The 8,634-nt window shown below is 39.8% G+C and overlaps 1 long non-coding RNA gene across 2 annotated transcripts; it reads right to left on the bottom strand.

The window, feature by feature from the left end:
* Positions 1–3,959: 3,959 nt before the first annotated feature.
* Positions 3,960–5,913, bottom strand: LOC135503130 (uncharacterized). Of its 2 annotated transcripts, XR_010449859.1 has the most exons (4): positions 5,859–5,913; positions 5,432–5,507; positions 5,154–5,224; positions 3,960–4,933 (listed from the first exon to the last, which is right to left on the bottom strand). It is a non-coding gene; the product is annotated as an uncharacterized LOC135503130 (long non-coding RNA). The 2 variants fall into 2 exon arrangements; XR_010449858.1 differs by having other exon boundaries at positions 3,960–5,224.
* Positions 5,914–8,634: the final 2,721 nt, after the last annotated feature.

The raw sequence follows: 8,634 nt of genomic DNA, 5'->3' as shown, positions 1-8,634 counted from the left end.
AAAATTCTCGGCGGGACGACTTATTATCTCGGGGGACGACTTATTATGTCGGGGGGACGACTTATTATCTCGGGGGGGACGATTTATTAAGTAGGGGGGACGACTTATTATCTCGGGGGGGGGGGGACGACTTATTAAGTCGGGGGGACGGTTCATTAAGTCGGGGGACGACTTATTATCTCGGGGGGGACGACTTATTAAGTTGGGGGACGACTTATCTAATTAAGTCAGGGGGACGACTTATTAAGTCGGGGGGACGACTTCTCAAAAGGAGGCGAGAGCCGAGTGACACACATGCGCATGCACATTTCCTTTCGGATCGGTGCTTCATATGACGATTTGTTGTTGCTGCTTGTCCGGACGAGAACAGTTGAAGATGGTGAGCATATCTTTCTATGATGCTCTTCTGTATCCACCATAGCTAAGCCTGTCACGATGTGCCGCGGATTTCCGGTCCGCCCTTTAGTTATTCCGTTGTTTGTGTCGCGTGCACGAGTTTCTGTTTTATACGCACCCGGAATGATGTGGGATTCAAGCACAATTGAAAAATAATTAAATTGCTCATTAATCGAAATTTACACGTTGTCTTCGATTTCTATGAAGTAAGGATTTGTCAATGTGCACCCGCAACAGTTTTTTCAATTAACCAAGTCAGTAACCCCACGTCAATCGATGAAATAACGCCAAAATACTGACGGAAAGCGAACGTAAACAACAAGCCCCGGGTCGTCAGCACTGCAATGCATGCCGCTCACATCGCTCGAAAACACATGAACACGTAGGCCTTCGTCCCGACATGAACTTTCTAGGAACTGCACCTGCTATTATGTGATTTCAAACGATAGGACAGTCCTCTATACGTAATCTACAATACTCCTGTGAGCCCCATTTACGTTTATTTATTTATTTATTTATTTATTTAATCGTACATAATAGTACATTCAACAGAGTGCAGTGCTGTATTGTGCAGTGAGAAAAATAAATAGATGGAAGAACATTTTAAAAACAAGTTAGAAACAGGCAGCAAATGCCACAACTAATTACCAGTGATACTCAATTGAACTTGTTTATACAGATATTATATTGGCCATCAACAAATTATTCAGTCTCAGGTGTCTGTAAAATTTAGTTTACACATAAATCATTTAATATAGTATTAATCTCATCAAGATTAAAGAAATTGCGGTCTCTATTGTCTCTCGAACTTATCATATCTCTGATGACATTTGCCTTGTCTCTTAGAATGACTGTTGCATCATTTAAAAAACAGTTCATATATCATATATTTGTCGAAGGAAGCTACAGGAATCCACGCTCGAATATTCCAACGTTAGTTCGTTCATCTGTTCACAGAGGGCGCCTCCGTACGGATCAGCTGTTAAGTGACAAGAAATAGGACTTTACTGCATTTCAACGTTGATTTTCGATAATTAAGACCTGATTTGATTATGAACTCTAACTCAGACCTGTGAAACGTCACTCCGAGGATGTCTGCCGTACCTGAAACCGCCAAGGAGGCGAAGTCTTTGAGGGCAATCAAGAAAAGGAAAGTTAACAGCCTGCTGAAGCAAGCTAAACCACTCTTAGATTCCAGTGATGGGATTCCTCATCATGAGTTTTCGAAATTAGCCGATGAACTACGTCATCAGTTAGACCTGGTCCAAATAGATAATGATTATGTCATTAGATTCAAGTGTAAAGCGCTTGATTCTAGTAGAATGGATGACGCGGCAATCGAAGCTGCCGAGGAGAAGATCGCTGAAACAGAAGAGAACTATGTCAGTCAGATGATCGATCTTATGAATCCAACCGTACACCAATTGATCAAGAAAGCCGAGGAATGTCGTCCGCTAGAGCCAAAACCTGCTGGACCAGATCCGACTGTCAGTAAAGCCGCAGCAACAGCCCGTAGTTGCATGGAGAAGCTTAAGTTCCCAACATTTTATGGCGACATGCGAGACTACAACCGCTTTAAAGAAATATTCGAACACTTTTCGCGTCACCTTACTAAAACTGAGATTTTGTATCAGTTGGTACAGTCAATGGAGAGACCAGATGAAAAGAAGACAAGCCTATCGGCGTCTGATTCACAATGTGGTTTGTGAGGAGTGTCATAGTCGTCAACAGTGTAGCTTACGTATTTCGAAGAATAGTGGAATTGGCGGCGTCAAATTATTAGTGAAATTTATAATTTACAAATTACAAATTACAAATCGTTTATTGAAACCGTGTAAAAAGTTACATTTTACATAAGATGAAAGTACAATGACCATAAGTGCAGTGTGGACACATTCGGTAAGAAGAAAGAGTGGGAGAAGATTGGTGATCATAACTAGGTATGTAGTATTCAGCAGTGTTGACCTACAAGGTTCTAATATATATAGTAATCAGCTATACAGTCTTTCTTATCTGGTAAGCAAAAGGAAGTAAAATTGTCGTGGGGGGCTGGCGATTGTATTGGCTATGGCAGTTTACGGCACACGATCTATGATGTTTGTGAATTTATGATCATAACAATTTATTGCAATCAATGACTAAAATCCTTGTGGATGATGTTTAGGATGACCCATTTTCAACTAGCAGAGAATGAAGCAGCCAGCAAAAGAATGAATACCCTAATGGCTGCAGATGACTGGAGACCAGGACCATTTATTCAGCCATACGGTTGTTTCCTGTCAAGAATTGACAAGTTGTCAAGAATTGACAAGTTGAGAATGTGTCAACCATTCAAAACACCAAGACGAAATTTACTAGCAAACTCTACCATGAGGCTTGGCAAACCTATTCCAAAGATATGAATGAACAGCCTGAGGACAACGTCACAACCTGGGTTTGAGACCAAATGCAGGGACACTTATCTTCTATATTCACCAACATACCTGACAGTTGGTGCCATCTAGCGCAAAGCATGATGAACTAAATAACTGGTGTGACATTGTTGTGGATTTGGTGGTGCGCTGCTGGAGGATGGACAATGTCACAACCAGGGTTCCTACATTATATACAGTGGAACCTCCGTTAGTAGACACCTCTCTATTAAAGACAACCTTTCCAATAAGGACACTAGTTTTGGTCCCAAATTGGTTGTTTCCATTCAATTTTGACTTCTCTAATCAGTCTTTGGGTGTTCCGAATGCTTGACACATTTCGAACATGTTTTGGTTGGAAACAACCCTACAGTCTTACACTTATGGCTGAATGAATGACAGTGCATTTTCGTGTAAGCTCGGTGACGAAATGCTGCGACACTATTCGTCACCAACATGCTTGATGGGTGGTGCCATCTGCACAAAGGACGATGAATTAAATAACTGATGTGACATTGTCGCTGCATTTGCAGGTGTCCACATCGAGGAGTAGATGTCACTACATGTACCAGGGTTTGTACTTTCATATACAGTGGACCTACTTTTTGTGGACACCTTTCTATTGAGGACAACCTCTTTAATAAGGACAGTAGTTTTTGGTTCCAAATTGGTTGTTTCCATTCAACTCGACTTCTCAGTTTAGGACACCTCTCTGTAAAAACAGCACTTTTCAATCCCTGGGGCATTTCTGGAAATTTCATGCTATAGAGCAATTGGTTCAGCTAAGTGACAAGAACAGTACTATAAGACGGTTTTAAAAAGTTGAAAATAATTTATTTAAATGACATATGAATGGTTCAGCAGTAATTGGCAGTGTGCATTATGTAATGAAATATGATTTACATAATATAACATTTTTGTGACAAATAGTACAGATGATGGATAAATCGATACAGTGGATAGCTGTTAGAATATGCAATACATGAGCATTTGTTTTTATTGAGATTTTGCGAGAACCAAGAGGTATTTTGACGATAAGATAATAGAAAGCCAATAACACTACAAGAACATGACTTCAATACATTGACATTGTAGTACTTGTACTTTAACTCAAGATACCCATCTTTGAATATTTTTAGTATACCAAGATGTATGAATGAAGGAGGCACTCGGGTAAGAAATGGTGTCGCTAATGAAAGATTAGAATTAAGACATATCTCTGTATTTCATGTGGTGTACTGACAAATGGTGCAGTTTGTTAGCAATTTTATACATAGTTGGTGTGTCATGTTTATTCATACATCTTGCTATATAAAAGCGAGTGAGAGAGGCATTGATTGTGACATTAGAGTGTTGTATATCTATAGAATATGTGACCCGTCACAGCAAAACCAGGTACATGTCGCACAGAAGATGAGCCTAAATGACACCAGGAGATAATGGAAGAAATTGATGTGCTCATATTTTACAAAAGGCAGACAATAGATAAATGAACAAACAGTCCGTCTCAACCTGCCAAGCTCAGAACGACATGCGCCTGGTTTTGCTGTGACGGGTCACATATACAAAGTTTACATAAAACAAGATTTGTATGTTTATTTTGGAGGAGTACAAAAGTTGTATATAAAATGCCGACTTCATAATGATTTATAGGACACAAAATTTGACATGACAGCATTTTATAAAATATGAATAATCTATAATGAGAATAGTTTTGTAGCACCAATGATTTGAAAATACTGAATTTATTTATTGCATGAATAGAACACAAAAAACAGGATGATTACATGATTGTCACATGCGTGAAATATATTGTCATGGATGGGCATTGGGAACAAAAAGAATTGCTGTTATCAGCTGCATTGGTAGCGATTGCTTTAGCTGATTTTCAGAAACTGACAGGAATGAGAATGTTGATATAGTGTTGAAAAAATATTTTTATAACATACATTGCATTCAAATAACAGTAAGAATTAGACGAGTACTAATTTCGCACACTTGAAAATATATGGACATTGACTGTCACTGGTAGTGGTAGTAGAGTAATTACATGCCATCAGCAGCACTAATTCAGACAGTTTTCGCTGTGCTTCAGTAACTGACTGGAATGACTAAGTTTGATTGTGCTGAAATGATACATAATAACGTACATTGCATAAACAAAATGATTACAAGATTTGTACTGTCTTGAAATATATGGACAGGGACAGTCACTGGAAGTTTGACATGCCATAAGTTGCACTGCTCCCGACAGTTTTCACTGTGCTTTAGTAACTGACTGGAATGACTAAGTTTGATTGTTCTGTATTTGCCTCCATTTGGATTTTGTGAACAAAAGTTACTAACCTTGTGTAATTGAAGTGTCGAATTCGCCTTGGTCGAAATGATAATACAGTTAATAAATCTATTGAATGTTGCTGAAAAGAAAACATTTACTACGTTAGAAGCCATGTACATGATAACACCACCACCACCATTATCAATATCATCACAAGTCAACTGGGGAATATGTGTGATATTTGTTCAAAACTTGCGTATATGGTATTTGCAGGTCTATTGTATTGTAACATATTTTTCACTTTCAAAATTAACTTTTTTACTAGAAATTATGAATCAATACTAACCGTAAGAAGCGTATGAAATTACAGAAGGCCTTCGTCGAAAAATGTAATGTACTTGTACTCATTCATGTCATTAAACCTGAAAGCAGCACAGCATAACAGTGAAATTACTGTGACATCAATGGATGTCAAACTAACGTAGTGACGTAAATTTGAATTCGAAGTGCACAATTTCACAATTAAGGTTTTGAACACATTGAGAACTGAAAAACTTCATACAAATGCTTTCACACCAATGATATGATTGTGGCGCTCCTGATGAAGTATCGCCCTCTGCTAAGCAGCTTTGGTCGTAACTAGGGTAAATGTTTTTTTCAAGTGATATGAGCGATGCAATACCTTAGTTACCACCAGCGCCACGTAGCAGTCAATGAAGTTGTGCTGGTACCCCATTTACGTCATGCTTCAAATTTGAAGAAATTAATATTACCTTCATCAAGTACGTAATATTACACCAGGCCTTTGTCGAAAATGTAGATCTCGAGGTCTAACTGTAATGAAAGAAAACATCAATGTGACAATATGGTCTACTATGTATGAGGGGGAGAACGGGTATTTTCGGGACACTGGGATGGGCCGAAAATAACTGTCGGGATTCGGGATAGACACCCTTATTTTAGCGGGATTCGAGACAAGCCGTGTTTTGCGTCACGATTCGGCTAAAATTGCGTATTGGGAAACGGGATAAGCCTTTTTTCCTAACGGGACGTCGAGACAGTTACCCCCCCTTCCCTGTTCCCACCCTCATGACATGTAGCATTGATTGTAGGCCTATTGTTACTCACAATCTATTTTTTTGTAATTGATACTGGTAGTATCAATGTGAAATATGCCACACGTTGGGAGCATGCAAGGCCTAGTACAATACACCATCATCACAATCAAATATTTCAATAATACACTGTCAACGAGAGTGAATGTTCAACCATCAATCACGTGCATTGTAGTGTACATCCCCCATGACGGCTTGCGCCCCGCTGACACGACGAGCACATGGCTGAGCCAATCCATCGCCTACACACTACTTTACAAAAATCGACACCTACTGAAACTTTCACTAATTATTCTCGGAAATGTACTTTATCGTTACATCAATAAATGCACATTCGAATTTCAAAACTACCACTTATTTTTGCCGTGAAACTGACCTGAGTTATCGAAACACCGTCACTACGAAAAGAGGAAGAAGCAGGTCCGCATTTATCGAAATATTGCTAAATATAATTGTCAAAATGTCGACCAAATTACCAATTAAATCACAATAAACTTATCAAATGTTCACTCATGCCTTTGGGTGAAAAAATACTGATTTTTCAATCATTCTCAATTTTACAAATCACCAATCACAAAAAGAAATAATGATGCAATTACCCAAAATAGATGAGATTTGACCACTGGTATAATTCCGCCATCTTGGATATCGGCATCGTCACCACCACTTCAAATTCTAAAGTCTTATTCAGGCCTAATATGTGTCACCTGCTGTGGTAAAATGGCTTGTTTTATCAATAAATAACAAAATATGATCTTTGTAAATAAAATCGGAGATCTTCTGGTGTGTTTTTATGTGAATTTATTACGAACTATCAATGCAGCGCAGGGCAGCCATCGTGTTCTCATGCGTAGTGGCGATGCGATAGCCATCCGCGGCACTGCTTTTCAAGATGGTGGCAATTGCCCAGTGCTAGAGGCGTTGTGCTGGAATTACGAAAATATATCGATATCGTTGAGAGTTCATTCATTAGGGGCCTGCTCTCAATTTTCCTTACAACTGTTTAACAATGAACGTCCACCGACAATCCCACTTAACGAATATTAATATCAATTCATATCATGTATCTTAAAACGCTTTTATTTCATTTTAAAAAGAGTTATCGAGTGAACGATGACCTCCTACCGTACCCTCGAAATAAACAGCCAAAATGACCACAAAAACACCTTTTTAGAGAAAAAACAGCGATTTTTACGAAATAAATGTCATCAGAGACGAAACTAGACACTAATTTAGCTAGGTATGCACAGTAATAGTACCTGAAGTGATCGATTTCAAGGAGAAAATACACTGAAAACAACTTTTCAGGAACAGAAATAAGATCACATTGTGAATAAAAATCAAGGCCTGCACGAAGTTATCCGATGCCTGGAGAATCATGGATGAAGCCTATGGGGACAAAGATAGACTCTTGGAGCTGTTGATCAATGACCTTGAATGCATGAACCCGTACGAATTGTCTGGAAAATCGGGAAAAGCCGACCTCAAGGCCATGGAAAGATTTGTCGAAGGTCTCCAGAACTTCACTACCCAAGTCGAAGGGTTAGGGATGAAGCACGATCTCAATGGTAGGATGTTACTAACCTTAGTCAGACGTAAACTACCAGAAGAACACCGCATCCAATTCCTACAATGCGTTGAAGATGAGAAAGCCACCGACTCCATGCCTGGTCTCATAAAATGGTTACATTCGCTATTAGTGCTGCTCCAAAAAGCCAAAGCAAGTCCGGTCACCCCTGATCAACAGTCACACCAGTCCAAAGCACATGGTCTTGCAAGTCATTCTGCGATGTCCCCTGGGACTGGCCATCCGAGTCACCATGCTAACCAGACAGCCTTATGTGAGGAATGCTGTGAACCCGCAGAGTACTAGTAGTACACCTAAAGAAAACAACAATACGACAACTCCACCGAAGTGTCCACTCCACCCACAGAACTCAAGCCACTTCATTAAAGGGTGTCATAAGTTTCGTTTACTGCCACAGTCCGAGCGTTATGAATGCCAATGGGATATGCCACCGCTGCGGTCACAACAACTGTATCGCTGGGAGATATCCATTTGATAATCAGAGATGCCAATTCTACGCACCATGCCAAGTCTCTACCTGTGGTGTGGATACCCACTTCGCCTCAATCTGCCCTAGAGTCTATGGTCACGATTGTTACAGGCACTTTGAGACAAAACTCGGTCAGAAAGACATAAATCCAGCCGCCAATTAGTTTAAGCCTCAAACCTTCGGTTCGAATTCAGCCACTTCCAGTGAGAATAGTACAACAATTTCAAGCGTCCTCCCAACCATCATGGGTTATCTACGCCATGGATCCAAGAAGACATCGGTCCGTATTCTACTCGACAGTGGGAGCCAAGTGTCGCTTGTCCGGGAAGGAATCATCACCAAGTCCACTGATTGTCGCATGCAAGATTATCGTCTGA

This window comes from Lineus longissimus, chromosome 19, assembly GCF_910592395.1.
Source record: "Lineus longissimus chromosome 19, tnLinLong1.2, whole genome shotgun sequence".
In the NCBI taxonomy this organism is placed as follows: domain Eukaryota; kingdom Metazoa; phylum Nemertea; class Pilidiophora; order Heteronemertea; family Lineidae; genus Lineus; species Lineus longissimus.
The sequence above is the reverse complement of the archived record's forward strand: the minus strand, read 5'-3'. Positions and strand labels throughout refer to the sequence as shown.